This window comes from Cervus elaphus, chromosome 9, assembly GCF_910594005.1.
Source record: "Cervus elaphus chromosome 9, mCerEla1.1, whole genome shotgun sequence".
In the NCBI taxonomy this organism is placed as follows: Eukaryota; Metazoa; Chordata; class Mammalia; order Artiodactyla; family Cervidae; genus Cervus; species Cervus elaphus.
Window position 1 is genome coordinate 34,589,697 of NC_057823.1, and position 15,516 is coordinate 34,605,212.

A 15,516-nucleotide genomic window follows, 5' to 3' on the forward strand; every position below is an offset into this window, starting at 1 on the left:
TAGTGTACTCTCTGATTACAAAGAAAAACTTGAACAATCATAAATTTCAACTTATTGGATTAGTTTTGTGTAGTATTCAAGATATTAGTGTGACACTCTCATTTGTACATGCATGCTTAGTTATCTCTGATCCTTTGGGACCCCTTTTGGACTGTAGATTGCCAGGCTCCTCTGTCCATAGAATTTTTCAAGCAAGTATTCTGGAATGCGTTGTCATTTCCTCCTCAGGGGATCTTCCTGATCCAAAGATCAAACCCTCATCTCCTGGGTCCCCTGAATTACAGGAGGATTCTTTATCACTCAGCATCTCACAGTCTATTATTCCTCTTTGTGTCATGATACTATCAACAGTGAAAAAAACTGCAAATAACAAAAAGGATTATAAAACATGCTCTAAGTAAAGCATTATAGAAATGATAAATCGCAATTGATAAAATACAATAAGACCATATAAAATTGCATACATATATTTGAGGTGTGGCAAAGAGCTACAGGTAAGAGTCAGGCAGAACTACTAAGCAGAAAGGAACTTTGAGATCTTCAGGTTAAAAAGCTTCAATTCACAGATGTATTGGTCATTTCCCATTTGTCTCTTTATGTCCCTCTTCCAGTCTTCTTTACCTTGTTCCAAAACTCAGGATGTTGCTTTCTACAAACAAATACAAAAATGTTTTACCCTTTAGATTTGGTTATGTTTGAACAAACAATGAATTCTTGTAATTCAAAGGGTAGGAGGAGAGAGCTGTTGGGGTGCTTGGTCCCCTGGCTCTCCTCCTGCTGAGGTAGCTAGTTGTCAGCGCAAGTGTGACTAGTGTTATTCTACCAAAGGCTAGGAACCCTGTATAACCATCCTATAGCTCTCCCCACTGACTCCTTCAAGCCTAACTTCCCATACTGTTAGCCCTGGGCCTATTCATTCTTCCCCCTTGGTTTCTGTTATCTTTTAAAAATACCTTATTAAACGCATGCCAATTGCCCCCTTTTTAGTGCATTGTTGTCTGCTGGAAAATGAACTGATAGGAAAGATGAGATCTCTAAATCCTAAAAAGTGCAAAGACTAACTTATCTTGGTCATATTATCATTTGCTTGTGATCTTATAAAAGCAAGAAGCATTAGCATAGTTATTATAAAGGCTTCTCTTCAAGTACTGGATCAAAAATAACATTCAAAATTTCTAGTGTAAGATAAAACCAAGAATGTTCCTATTTGTTCCACTGCATTAAAATGTTAAGCAAAAAGAAAACACAAAAACTATAAGTAACAGTCTATTCTTCAGACAAGTCTCAAGAAGTTTCATAAGTGCCTTGTCATTGTACACTCTACTAGCTATCACAGGTTCTGGAAACCTGATCACAGTGACTCAGCTAAGTGGAAGAACCTAAGGTAGAACTAAATTCTTTACACATTTGGGCTCTGTGATTCAATCAGCATAGATGATAAGCTCAATGTTTTTTGAGAAACTAAATTATGTTGCCACATGAGATGAGGAAAAGAGAAATCTGGAAAACAGACATGCACAATAAAATGAGTGGATTGGCAAATTTTACAAAAGCAGCAAAAGTCCTTGATTGTAACAAAATGGTTAGGTTCAATACTTCTTGTTGCATATTTATCTCAAGGAAGCCACAATGAGCGTGAACACCAATCCTCAGATTCTTAGTGAAGAGTGAGAGCCTGGGAAACTGTGATACCCACAGTCCAACTGAAACCACAATGGTTATGAGGAGATTTTCTGGAGAAATAACAAGGATGATTAACAAGAACACACTGGCGACCTTCATTTTCCGACATCATTGCCAAAAGCCACAAGACAAACGTGTGAGTGGCAATGACTCTTCTCCACTAAGTTTTGACTAACAACTTAGCAAGAATGTGTTACCAAAACAGCTCCAGTATTCAACCAAATTCTTGAAAGAATAGCGGTTTCGTTTCATGAACCATGTCACATCATTATCAAGGCAGAATCTTTTCATTTTTATAAACTTGATTCATTTCCACAAGGAAAAAACAGATTACATATAGGAATTATAATCATCAACATTTATGGAAAACTGATACATTACCTGATGAAATGAATTTTTAAAACCCATTATATACTTTCCTTGAGATATAAAGGTAATAAACCCAACTCCTTTTATCTCCAGCTGAGCTTCATGTTTCTTTACAAAGTTGTTTATATTCTGATTTTTATATGCCTGCTCTAGGAAGGACTGTAACTTTAGTACTCTGACCACCTCAGTTGTGTAACTATGTGATAGTTAATGTACGTAAAATCAGGAAACTGTAACATTTTAGCAGAAAGCAGAGGAAAGCCTGCTAAAATGTTGAAGTTGGGTATTTTTCTTTCCTTTCTAAAATTGAGGAATTCAAAGAATGAGCTATCAGATTTCTGTTCAGCAAGTCACAGTTAAAGACCAGGGGCCTAGAGTTGTTTAATCCATACCAGATGTAAGGAACAAAGGTAGAAATAAAGAAAAAGGAGTCTGAATCCTGCATTGCTATAATTAAAAGAAAATGGAATTTTTTTTTTCTTTGTATTAGCGCAAAGGAAAAAGTTAATACATACTTAAAACTGTACAAGGAAACTTCAATTTTATCACAGTAACAATTATTATGCTTTAATAATATACCTGTAATTGAGATAGACTTTTTTAACAATTACTTTGTGTTATCTGGTTTATACCTTTTTTTAAAAGCTGTTGATCTAGGAGCTTTTCTTAGGATCTAGTAATACTAATAGAAACTCTGAAACTGTTCAGATACTTTTCTGATGTTTGCTTTTAAGATCTATTATTTCTTAAGATTCCTGAAAATATGTTCAGAATGTAACTACAATGTTACTTTCATTATCATGTGTGCTTGGTCTCTTAGTTGTGCCCAACTCTTTGCAACCTCAAAGACCATAGCCCACCAGGTCTCATAGCTCACCAGGCCTCATTGTCCATGGGATTTTTCAGGTAAGGATACCAGAGTGGGTTGCTGTTTCCTTTTCCAGGGGGTCTTCCTGACCCAAGGATCAAGTCCCCTGAGTCACCTGTGTTGGCAAGCGGTTTCTTTACCACTGAGCCTTCTAGGAAGCCCCATTTCAATATTGCATAAGATGTTTTTTGTTACTCCTTATTGGCTGGTGTGAATCCTCTCAATATGTATTACTTAAGTTATAAAACATTTTCTTTAATCATTTCTTTAACACTTTTGTTCCTTTTATTGTTTTACTCTCTTTATTTGAAATTTGTCCCCAAAAATTTCCAATTCAAGTTTCATTATTTCATTAGATCAGTCTTTCAGCTCAATAATTTCTTTATTTTTTTAATTAAAAATTTTTTCTAAGGTATATTTATACTGATATTTCATTGAATGTTTTACATCTGCCACCAAATTGTAAACTTTTGAGATCTCAATTTTTTTCTCTTTTAGTGGTAGCCCACTTTGTTTAGGGAACATTTCATGCAAAGATGGTCTCAATAAAAGACAGAAATGGTATGGACCTAACAGAAGCAGAAGATATTAAGAAGAGGTGGCAAGAATACACAGAAGAACTATATAAAAAAGATCTTCATGACCCAGATAATCACGATGGTGTGGTCACTCACACTCACCTAGAGTCTGACATCCTGAAATGTGAAGTCAAGTGGACCTTAGGAAGCATCACTACGAACCAAGCTAGTGGAGGTGATGGAATTCCAGTTGAGCTATTTCAAATCCTGAAAGATGATGCTGTGAAACTCCTGCACTCAATGTGCCAGCACATTGGGAAAACTCAGCAGTGGCCACAGGACTGGAAAAGGTCAATTTTCATTCCAATCCCAAAGAATTCTCAAACTCCTGCACAAATTGCACTCATCTCACATGCAAATAAGTAATGCTCAAAATTCTCCAAGCCAGGCTTTAAGCAATATGTGAACTGTGAACTTCCAGATGTTCAAGCTGGATTTAGAAAAGGCAGAGGAACCAGAGATCAAATTGCCAACATCTGCTGGATCATCGAAAAAGCAAGAGAGTTCCAGAAAAACATCTATTTCTACTTTATTGACTATGTCAAAGCCTTTGACTGTGTGGATCACAATAAGCTGTGGAAAATTGTGAAAGTGACAGGAATACCAGACCATCTGACTTGCCTTTTGATAAACCTGCATGCAGGTCAGGAAGCAACAGTTAGAACTGGACATGGAACAACAGACTGGTTCCAAATAGGAAAAGGAATACATCAAGGCTGTATATTGTCACCCTTTATTTAACTTATATGCAGAGTACATCATGAGAAATGCTAGACTGGAGGAAATACAAGCTGCAATCAAGATTGCCGGGAGAAACAACAATAACCTCACATACGTAGATGACACCACCCTTATGGCAGAAAGTGAAGAAGAACTAAAGAGCCTCTTGATGAAAGTGAAAGAGGAGAGTGAAAGAGTTGGCTTAAAGCTCAAGGTTCAGAAAACTAAGATCATGGCATCCGGTCCCATCACTTAATGGCAAATAGATGGGGAAACAGTGGAAACAGTGGCTGATTTTATTTTTTGGGCTCCAAAATCACTGCAGATGGTGACTGCAGCCATGAAATTAAAAGACATTTACCCCTTGGAAGGAAAGTTCTGACTCACCTAGACAACATATTGAAAAGCAGAGACATTACTTTGCCAACAAAGGTCCATCTAGTCAAGGTTATGGTTTTTCTAGTAGTCATGTATGGATGTGAGAGTTGGACTATAAAGAAAGGTGAGTGCAGAAGAATTGATGCTTTTGAACTGTGGTGTTTGAGAAGACCCTTGAGAGTTCCTTGGACTGCAAGGAGATCCAACCAGTCCGTCCTAAAGGAGATCAGTCCTGGTTGTTCATTGGAAGGACTGATGCTGAAGCTGAAACTCCAATACTTTGGCCACCTGATGCAAAGAGCTGACTCATTGGAAAAGACCCTGATGCTGGGAAAGATTGAGGGCAGGAGGAGAAGGGGATGACAGAGGATGAGATGGTTGGATGGCATCACTGACACAATGGACATGGGTTTGGGTGGACTCTGGGAGTTGGTGATGGACAGGGAGGCCTGGCGTGTTGCAATTCATGGGGTCGCAAAGAGTCGGATATGACTGAGCGACTGAACTGAACTGAAATTTAAATTTATTAGTCATGATATAACCAAAACAGGCCTTTCAAAAAAATAGTATCTTTTCTTCAAAGGAAATTTTTTTATATTGGTCAGACCCAATTTTTTAAAGACCATTTTTCACATATTGAGTTTTTTAATATAGGCTAGAATAAATATTAATTCAAAAAATTGAGGTTATATTTAATATTTTGCCAGACATTTTACTGTTACTCTTGATATTTACAAGGTGATAATTTTCACATTGCTAACTTCTTGACTTATATCCAAAAATTTATATCCAAATAAAGCTAGGATTTACTTGAAAATCACACTGTTAAAACTGGGATGGTAAGTATTCCATGTGTAATGTGTTTTGGTGCTTTACCTCATTTCTTCAGAGCACTTAAGATATTACCCTAAGGGATAGTATTTTGATATCTGTCTATCTATCTATCATCTATGTAAAAGCCCAGAATGTGACACGACTTCATTTTAAACACTCTCTCTGTAAGTCTTTTCTTTATTTTTTCATTTATTTTTATTAGTTGGAGGCTAATTACTTTACAATATTGTAGTGGTTTCTCCATACATTGACATGAATCAGCCATGGATTTACATGTGTTCCCCATCCCGATCCCCGCTCCCGCCTCCCTCCCCACCCCATCCCTCTGGGTCTTCCCAGTGCACCAGGCCCGAGCACTTGTCTCATGCATCCAGCCTGGGCTGGTGATCTGTTTCACCCTAGATAGTATACATGTTTTGATGCTGTTCTCTCGAAACATCCCACCCTCGCCTTCTCCTATAGAGTCCAAAAGTCTGTTCTGTACATCTGTGTTTCTTTTTCTGTTTTTCATAATAGGGTTATCGTTACCATCTTTCTAAATTCCATATATATGCGTTAGTATACTGTATTGGTATTTATCTTTCTGGCTTACTTCACTCTGTATAATGGGCTCCAGTTTCATCCATATCATTAGAACTGATTCAAATGAGTTCTCTTTAATGACTGAGTAATATTCCATGGTGTATATGTACCACAGCTTCCTTATCCATTTGTCTGCTGATGGGCATCTAGGTTGCTTCCATGTCCTGGCTATTATAAACAGTGCTGCGATGAACATTGGGGTGCACGTGTCTCTTTCAGATCTGGTTTCCTCGGTGTGTATGTCCAGGAGTGGGATTGTTGGGTCATATGGCAGTTCAAAACACTATAAATGTCAGGGCTGTCTCCAGTATATTTAGGCCCTGTTAATGACTGCCTCTCTACCCTAGCAAGTATAAAGTGCTGGTATTCCAACTTTTACATGTATTGTAGCCTGCAGCAGTTAAAATCTCCCAACTCTAGAAGTGGACTATGTTTTAAACAGGGCTTTGAGGACTATTCTGAAATCATAAGACATATAACTGCTCTGACAATAAATATAGTCCAAGCCAAAACATACAGCATATAAACAATCTTTGGCCTATAAAATAAGGCAAGATAATAGCAGAATCTATATATTTTAAAGGATGCTGCTTTTGTACTTGCCAAAGGACACACCAGATATCCTGCAGTAGGTGAATAGAGAAACCTTGGTTCATCTGGACAATGGAATATTATTCATCACTAAAAAGGAATGAGCTATTAAGCCATAAAAAGACATGGAGTATTCTATAAGAGAAAGAAAAGGCTACATACTGCATGATTCCAACTATATGAATTTCTGGAAAAGGGTAAAATATAGTTGCAATTAAAAGATCAGTGGTTGCCAGGGTCAGGGTGTATGTGTAGATGAATAGGCAGAAGACTGTAAAAAGACTCTGTATGATAGTATAATGATGAGTATACATCATAATACATTTGAATAAATCCACAGAATGTACAATACCAACAATGAATGTGTGTGAGTGTGCAGTCATGTCTGACTCTTTACAATCTCATGGACTGTAGCCTGATAGGCTTCTCTGTCCATGGAATTCTCTAGGCAAGAATATGGGAGTGGGTTGTCATTTCCAACTCCAAGGAATCTTCCTGACCTAGGAATCGAACCCAAGTCACCTGTGTCTCCTGCATTGCAGGCAGATTCTTTACCGCTGAGCCACAGGGGAAGCCAACAGTGGATGCTAGGGTAAACTGTGGACTGTTCTCAGTCATTCAGTCATGTCTGACTCTTCATACCCCCATGGACTGTAGCCCACCAGGCTCCTCTGTCCATGCTGACTCTCCAGGCAAGAATACTGAAGTGCGTTGCCATGCCCTCCTCCAGGGGATCTTCCCAACCCAAGGATCAAACCCAGGTCTCCTGCATTGCAGGCAGATTCTTTACCATCTGAGCCACTAGGTAGTTATACTGTGCCAATGTAGGCTCATCTTGTTGAAAATAAATATATATATATATATAAATATACACACAGACCTCTCTGGCGGCTGCTGTTGATAAGACTAGAGGATATGCATGGTAGGGGGAGGGTGTATATGAGAAAACACTGTATCTTCCACTCAATTATGTTGTAAATATAAAACTACTCTAAAAATGAAGTCTTTTAAACATTTTAAAAAAGATACTGATAAGGTTTCTATCTGAAAAGATGGCTTAGAACTTGAGGTGATTTGTAAGAGTAACTACATTTACTGTTTTATGAAGGTAGCATGGTCATCCATTTGAATGCCTTTGCAGCCCCTAGAAAAAATGTATAGTCACTTGAGGAAGAATTATCCAACTCAGTATTTTTAGGTGGTTTCTACATACTTGAAACCTAGCCATCTTGGGAGAAAACATCCTTGCCAATATCTGGGTGTTGTGAGATACTGTTGTAGAAAAAGGAGCTGAAGAAAGAAAACTAAATGATAAGTTCTTCTCGCAAAGGATGAATAATCAGGAACACCATAGGACAGAATGGTGTTCTATAGGGCACAGACATTTGGCAACATCTAGAGATATTTTTGATTGTTGTAACTAGGGCAGAGAAGAAAGGGGAAGATTATCTGCATGTAGTATTTGGAGGCCAGTAACACTACTAAACATCCTACAATGAACAAGACAGCCCCCCCTCCCAACTGCAGCCAGAATTATTTGATCCAAAGTTTTAATAGTGCCTAAGTTGAAGAACTTCTGCCATAGAGAAAAGAAAAAATCATCACACTACTAGAGAAGAGCAGAAGAACATGGCAACATGGTGACACAATCAAAAGCAGAATGATGCTTCAAGTCAGAACGTGGGGTGCAATTCACATTAACAGAAGAAATGTGGGAGCAAACACTAGGAATGCTTGGCAGAAAACAAAGGAATGACCTCATTGTGGCACAAATAGAGGTCAGAGGTCTTAGGAGCATTCTGTATAAGAATTTTCTGAGCCCAATTGTTTACCATAGATTACCTCCAAGCTTCTTGATAAAGGCTCAAATGATTTAAAGGTAAAATCCCCATTATAAAATCAATAGCTCCATAGATAACTATAAAATGAATGGTGCTAAAATATAACCAATCCTTAAACTTATCTGGAAAAAGCAGAGGAAAAATAGGATATAGTGTTACTCTGTATTTTCTTCTACTTTCTATGCTCTTTAAAACTAGTTTTATTTTTTCCTGAAAAAGTAATAAATCTACTATCCTTTTCTAACTTTACAATCTGTGAATCATGAATCATGTTAGCCAATGTATCTCATCAAAAAATGACATAGCTATATATAGCTATGTATGTATACACACACACATAAACACACATAGTGGAATTCTTTACCTTCTGAACCACCACTTCTATTTAAAAAGTACAATTAAACATTACAGTGAAGGATACGATGGTGGAGGAGTAGGTAGACATGGAGTACATCTCTCTCCACGGATACATCAGGAATACACCTGCAGACACAGAAGTGCATGCAGAACAACAGCTGAGAGCGGACAGGAGTACCTGACTAGCGGAAAAGAATATATAGACCCACACAAAACTTGGTAGGACCAAGGAGCTGGGGGAAAAACAGGAGTGTTAGTAGAACTGGACCTGCCCTCAAGGGGTGGGTGAATTGAAGCAGGGTCCAAATGCCACATTGAGGCAATTGCCTGAGTCAGAGGAGAAACATTTGTGGCTGAGAGTAAAACAGCTCATCTGTGGCAGCCAAAATGGAATGAGGATTAGACAGCCCTTGCCGCAGCATACATACCCCAGACAGCACAGTGGCTAGGAGCTAGAGTTTAGGGACTGTGGAGCAATCCTCGGGCAAGAGCTGCTGTTGACTGCAGAGAGATGGATGGAAGGGATGTGAGGGAGGAGACTGTGGTGGGAAATGCCTGTGGAGGAAAGCCAGGCAGCCATGGAAGCAAGGTGATACGGCCCAGTCACGTGTATGGGGTGGAGCCATCCATAGCCTCTCTCTCCGCACATGCCAGCATGGGCAGATGAAAAATAGAGAGGCTGGCCCATCAAACGCCTGACACATTGAACTACAGAGTAGGACCCCACCCAAGGTGCCTGTTTAAGTGCCTGACGTGCCCATCTACAGAGTAGGATCCCAGCCAGGAGAACGGGGGTGGGGGGTGCCCTCTATATGCCTTATACACAGAACAACAGAGAAGGACCCCAGGCAAGGCAGCCCTCTAAGTGCCTGAATGGGTGGAGCTATGGAGAAAGGCTGGCCAAAGAGGCCTTCTGATCGCCAGTTACAAGAGGCTCGAAAAAAGACTCTGATAGGGCCACAACGTCTGCAACCGAGGCAGTCCATGTCCCTTGTACACTTGACGCCACCAGGGTCCCTGCAGGCCAAGCAGCTGAGCCACCTTCCTGCTCAACTCACACTGGGGCAGAGCTGCCACAGGCAAAAAAAGTCCTGCACCTATGCGTGCAGGGTCGCTTCAGTAGTGTCCAACTCTTTGCAACCCTATAGACTGTGGCCTGCCAGGCTTCTCTGTCAGGAAGGGGGTTCTCCAGGCAAGAATACTGGAGCGTATTGGCCAATACTGGTTGCCATCCCCTTCAAGAGCACTATATTTCCTGCTGCCCTAGCCATCAACTCCCCTGAGAACCTGGTGCTGCCAGAACCCCTGCGACCCAAATGGCTGCACCACCTCCACACCCGGCCCTCACAGGGGCAGACCCAAGGCCTCCAGAGCAGCCTCAGGAGCAAACCCCAGTGGACGACCCACATGCAGAGGTGGAAATAAAACCACAATCGAAACCCAGGGGCGGTGTGGCTAAGGAAGAAGACCCACACCCTCCCACCAGCTGCACAAGCTGCAGATTAAATCCACACGATCATCTAGGCAGACTCTGTGTCTGTGGAATATATAAAGGTCATTGAGAGCTCCCACAAAAGAAAACACACTAGTTCTGATAGCTGTGGACACTGGAGGCAGGAACAGACAGGAGTAGAACCAGGTTATAATCTGAGCTGCCCCCACAGCAGGTCCAGAGACCAGCACAGTGAAGGAAGGCATCCCAGGGAGGTGGGGTGGACTGTGACTCCCAGCGAGAGAAAGGACTCTGACAGCAGTGACTCGAGAGAAACATTTACTATTTTTATGTTTTGACTTGTTCTATAGATATTTTTGGATTTTTTTTCTTTTTTTCCCTTTTATCCCTCCTCTGTTGTAGTTGTCAGTTTTATTGGCACTATGAAATTCAATTAAGCTTTTGAGCTTTTTTTGGTATCTTTTTTTCCTCAATCATTTTTTATTGTTACTAAAAACTTCTGCCTCTATGCTTTCTGCAGTTTTTAGTTTTTATCTTTTTTAATTTTTAATCTTTTAAACCTATTATTATTATTTCTATATTTATTCCTTTGTTTGCTTTTCCTACTGTTCTTTTCCCCTTGCAGTTAACTTTTAATATATATATAAATCTTCTTTATCTACCTCTATTTAACTTTGCATATCTACTCTTTCTTTCTTTTCTTTATTTCCCTTCCTCTCAACATATTTGTTAGTTTTATTTTCATTGTTTTATTCCCCAATTGGTACCTTGCTTTAGTTTTGTTTTCCAGTTTGTGCTTTAGTTAGTTTTGTTCTGGTAGATATAATTTTTGGTTCCCTTTGTTCACTGGGTCAATCTACTGTACTTCATTTTTGTTGGGCTGTTTTGATTTTGCTTAGGGGTGTATATGTATATATTCAGTCACACTTTTAATTGTTGTTACAGACCTCTGCCTCTAACTTGGGCCATTTCAGTTTTATGGAGTTTCCCTTTATTTATCCTTTTCTCTTTCTTCTTTCATTTTTTTCCCTTTCTCTTTTTATAATTTTAATTTTTTAAAACCTAGTATATTTTTTCTACATTTATTTCTTTGTTTGCCTTTCCTACTGTTCTTTTCCCCTTGCACTTAATCTTTAATGTATATAAATCTTATTCATCTACCTCTATTTAACTTTGCATATCTATTCTTTCTTTCTTTTTTTTATTTCCCATCCTCTCAACATATTTGTTAGTTTTATTTTCATTGCTTTGTTCCCCAATTGGCACCTTGCTTTAATTTTGTTTTCCAGTTTGTCCTTCAGTTAGTTTTGTTCTGGTAGATATAATTTTTGGTTTCCTTTGTTCACCAGGTCAATCTACTGTATTTTACTTTTGTTGGGGTGTTTTGATTTTGCTTATGGGTGCTATGTATATGTGTATATTCAGTCACACTTTTTATTGTTGTTATAAACCTTTGCATCTATGTTGGGCTTTTGTAGTTCTGTGGAATTTTCCTTTTTTTTTTTTTTTTGCTTTTTTCTTTATTTTTCCATTTTTTTTCTTTACATTTTTATAATTTTAACTTTTAATTTTTTAAAACCTATTATATTTTTCTACATTTATTCCTTTGTTTGCCTTTCCTACTGCTCTCTTCCCCTTGCAGTTAATGTTTAATATATATATAAATCTTCATCTACCTTTAACTTTGCATAACTAATCTTTCTTTCTTTTCTTACCTCTCCTCTCAACATATTTCTTAGTTTTGTTTTTGTTACTTTAATCCCCTCTTGGCACCTTGCTTTAGATTTGTTTTCCACTTTGTGCTTTAGTTAGTTTAGTTCTTAACTGGTAAATATAATTTTTGACTTTTTTGTTCGCTGGGTCAATTTATTGTACTTTATTTTTGTTGGACTGTTTTGACTTGTCTCGTGGGTGTTATATGTAAATGTGTATATTCCATTATTTTAATTATTATTTGCCTGATTTTCTAACTGCCATTTGTCTGAGGTTCATCTTTGGTTTCTCGTTTTTGGATATTTGTTTTAATCTTACTTAATGCCATAACAAACCACTTGTGGAATCTTTGTTCCTGACCACAGATCAAGTCCTGAGTCTTTGGGGTGGGAGCACTGACTCCAAGATCCTATACTACAAGAGAACTAACCCTAGAGGGTATCAAATAGTGAGAACTCACATAATGGAAACCACTGGAAAACAAGACCTGGCATCATCCAATTATCAATAGCACCCTGTTCAGGATGCCTCACCTAAACAACAAAGGAAACAAAAATACAAACCCAATCATTAGCAGACATGATTACCACCTCACTCAGCCTTGCCCATCAGAGGAAAAACAAACAAACAAACCAACAAAAACTCAGCACAAATATCACCCTATAAGGAGCTTACGCAAACTGCTGGACCAACTTTAGAGGGCAGAAACCAAAAGGAAGAAAGAATTCAACCATGAAGCCTTGGAGAAGGAGACCTCATATATAGTATGTTAAAATAAATAATAATGAAAAGGCAGAGAAATATTGCACAAATGAAGGAAGAAACTAGAAGTCCAAATAAATGAAGAGGCAATAGGCAAACTACCTGCAAAAGAATTCAGAATAGTGATAGTAAAGATGATCAAAAACCTTGTAATCAAAATGGAGAAAATGCAAGAACCAATTAACAAAGACCTAGAAGAATTAAAGAATAAACACGCAGAGACAAACAACACAATTACTGAAATTAAAAATACTCTAGATGGAATCAATAACAGAATATCTGGAGCAGAAGAATGAATCAGTAAGCTGGAAGATAAAATGGTGGAAATAACTGCTGAAGAGCAGAATAAAGAAAAAAGAATGAAAAGAATGGAGGATAGTCTCAGAGACCTCTGGGACAGTATCAAACACACCAACATTTGAATTATAGTGGTCCCAGAAGGATAAAAGAAAAAGAAAGGGTATGAGAAAATTTTTGTAGAGATTATACTTGAAAATTCCCCTGACATAGAAAAGGAAATAGTGCATCAAATCCAAGAGGCATATAGGATAATCCCAAAGAGAAACATGCCAAGACACATACTAATCAAACTAACAAAAACTAAATACAAAGAAAGAACATTAAAAGCAGCAAGGGAGAAGCAACAAGTAACATACAAGGGAAACCCCATAACTTAACAGCTGATCTTTCAGCAGATACTCTGCAGACCAGAAGGGAATGGCAGGATATATTTAAAGTACTGAAAGGGAAATCTCTACAACCAAGATTACTGTACTCAGCAAGGATCTCATTCAAAATTGATGGAAAAATGAAAAGCTTTTCAGAGAAGCAAAAATTAGAATTCAGTACCACCAAACCAGCTTTACAACAAATATTAAATGGACTTCTATAGTCAAGAAATACAAGAGAAGAAAAAAGATCTACAAAATCAACCCCAAACAATTAAGAAAACGGCAACAGGAACATATATATCAATAATTACTTTAAATATAAATAGATTAAATACTCCAACTAAAAAATAGAGACCGGTGTATGGATACAAAAACAAGATTCATATATATGCTGCCTACAAGAAATGCACTTCAGATCTAAAGACACATATAGACTGAAAGTGAGAGGATGGAAAAATATATTCCATGCAAATGGGAAGCAAAAGAAAGCTGAAGTAGCAATCCTCATAACAGGCAAAATAGACCTTAAAATAAAGAAGGTTACAAGAGATAAGGAAGGACACTACATAATGATCAAGGGATCAATCCAAGATGAAGACATAACAATTGTAAATTTCTGTGCACCCAACAGAGGAGCACCTCAAAACACAAGACAAACGCTGAGACATAAAAGGAGAAATTGACAGTAACACAATAATACTAGGAGACTTTAACACCCCACTCACACCAATGGAAAGATTATCAAAACAGAAAATTAGAAAGGAAACAGAAGTCTTAAATGAAACATTAGATAAGATGGATATCACTGATAACTTCAGAACATTCCATTCAAATGCAGAAGAAAACACCTTCCTCTTAAGTGCACATGGAGCATTCTCCAGGATAGAGCACATATGAGGTTACAAATCAAACCTCAGTAAATGTAAAAAAACTGAAACCATATCAAGCATTTTCTCTGACTACAATGCTATGAGACTAGATATCAATTACAAGGAAAAAACAAAATCTGTAAGAAACACAAAAACATGGAGATTAAACAACACATTTCTAAATAACCAACAGGTTACTGAAGAAATCAAAAGGGAAATAAAAAAATTTCTAGAAACAAATGACAATGAAAACATGACAAGTCAAAACCTATGGGATGCAGCAAAAGCAGTTCTAAGAGGGAAGTTTATAGCAATACAATCCTACCTCAAGAAACAAGAAAAGCATGAAATAGACAACCTAACTTTACACCTGAAACAACTGGAAAAAGAAGAAGAAGAACAACAACAACAAAAACAAGATTAGTAGAAGTAAAGAAATCATAAAGATATGAGCAGAAATAAGCAAAAAGAGAAATGAAAGAAACAATAGTAAAGATTGATAAAACAAAAAGCTGGTTCTTTGAGAAAATAAACAAAATTGACAAAGCTTTAGCCAAACTCATCAAGAAAGAAAGGAAAGGAATCAAACTGACATAATTAGAAATGAAAAAGGAGAGGTTACAACAGTCAATGCATAAATACAAAGGCTTATAAGAGACTATTATGAACAACCATATGGCAATAAAATGGATAACCTGGAAGAAATGGACAGATTCTTAGAAAAGTTCAATCTTCCAAGACTGAACCAGGAAGAAATAGAAATTATGAACAACCCAATTACAAGCACTGAAATTAAAGCTGTGATCAAAAATTTCCCAAAACAACAAAAGTCCAGGAATCAGAGGGCTTCACAGAAGAATTCTATCAAACATTTAGAGAATAGCTAATGCCTACCCTTCTAACACTCTTCCAAAAAACTGCAGAGGAAGAACACTTCCAAATTCATTCTATGAGGTCACCATCCCTGATACTAAAACCAGACAAAGACAACACAAAAAAAGAAAACTATAGGCCAATATCACTGATGAACATAGATGCAAAAATCCTGAACAAATTTTTAGCAAACAGAATTCAGTAACACATCAAAAAGCTCATACACCATGATTAAGTTGGGTTTATTCCAGGAATGCAAAGATTCTTCAATATATGCAAAATCAAACAATGTGATACACCATATTAACAAATTGAAGATAAAAACCATATGATAATATCAATAGATGCAGAAAAAGCCTTGGACAAAATTCACC

The 15,516-nt window shown here is 37.6% G+C and overlaps 1 protein-coding gene across 2 annotated transcripts in view; it reads right to left on the reverse strand.

The window, feature by feature from the left end:
* Positions 1 to 453: 453 nt before the first annotated feature.
* Positions 454 to 15,516, reverse strand: part of LOC122699862 (protein FAM170A-like) — a 309,029-nt gene continuing 293,966 nt past the window's right edge. For both annotated transcript variants that reach the window (XM_043912283.1, XM_043912284.1), the window contains exon 9: positions 454 to 649. The gene's annotated coding sequence lies outside the window, so the exon portion shown is untranslated. The remainder of the gene's footprint in view (positions 650 to 15,516) is intronic.